Source organism: Nannospalax galili, unplaced genomic scaffold (genome assembly GCF_000622305.1).
Source record: "Nannospalax galili isolate Female #2095 unplaced genomic scaffold, S.galili_v1.0 scaffold1346, whole genome shotgun sequence".
Lineage (NCBI taxonomy): Eukaryota > Metazoa > Chordata > Mammalia > Rodentia > Spalacidae > Nannospalax > Nannospalax galili.
In genome coordinates this window covers 1,312-2,197 of record NW_008353880.1, presented here as the reverse complement: position 1 = coordinate 2,197, position 886 = coordinate 1,312, and positions in this window count along the sequence as shown.

The following is an 886-nucleotide window of genomic DNA, read 5'->3' as shown; positions in this document are numbered from 1 at the left end:
GCAGCAGAATCTGTCCAGAGGGTAAGGCAGACAGTGGGATGGAGAAGTCTTAACTTTCAGGTTGTCTACTTCCTCTGGGAAAATCTCCCATCCAACCTTCGTCCAGGTGGTTCCATCACAAATGCAGAAGCTCCCTCTGAAGAAGCAGATGAACAACAGAGTAAAAAGCAGAGATAGCCCTTGGTTAGACATCTTTCTGTCTTAACTGGGAAGAAAATCTTGAGCTAAAAAATTGGTCAGACAGAGCAGCAAATGCCCTGAGAACTAGTTAATGTGGTTTTCCTGGCAAGGCCTTTCAGTTAATCCTGAAGGTCAGTCAGTTATTCCAGCAAAATACACAGTGAGGATCATTGTTACATCATCAGTAATAGTGACTCAGGGAAAAGTTCAGTGACATCATAACAAATACACTGGAGTTAAAGAGGGCACCTAACCATCACCCTAGGCTTCTTGAAAATGAATAATTTACTAGTATCTTACCAGCTAATAATTTCTACTGTAGATATGCAGTCACATTAATAAAATCTCACGGAAAGAGCAGAGGGCAATGAAGTCTTGTACATAGCAGCAGGTTTGGCTGAGTTGGATCCTGCCCTTATATGAGAAACACAGCCTGTAGGGGCCACTTGGCTATTTAGATGCAGAGATTTCTGCACCAAATGTTGAAGAAATACATTGATTTTTTTTTCTTGTTGTTTATAGTAAAATGTGAAAGAGATAAGATGAGGGCAGAGACATTCAGTGAAAGGGAAATAGAACTTGGTGATGTGGGGACTCCTCAGTATACCCAGATTACAGGAGAAGCTGCTGTGGTTAGGAAGTGCCTGCCCCAAGGCCCCTGGGTTGAAAGCCCTTGAAGCCCTCAGCTTGGTGCTGTTAGGAATTG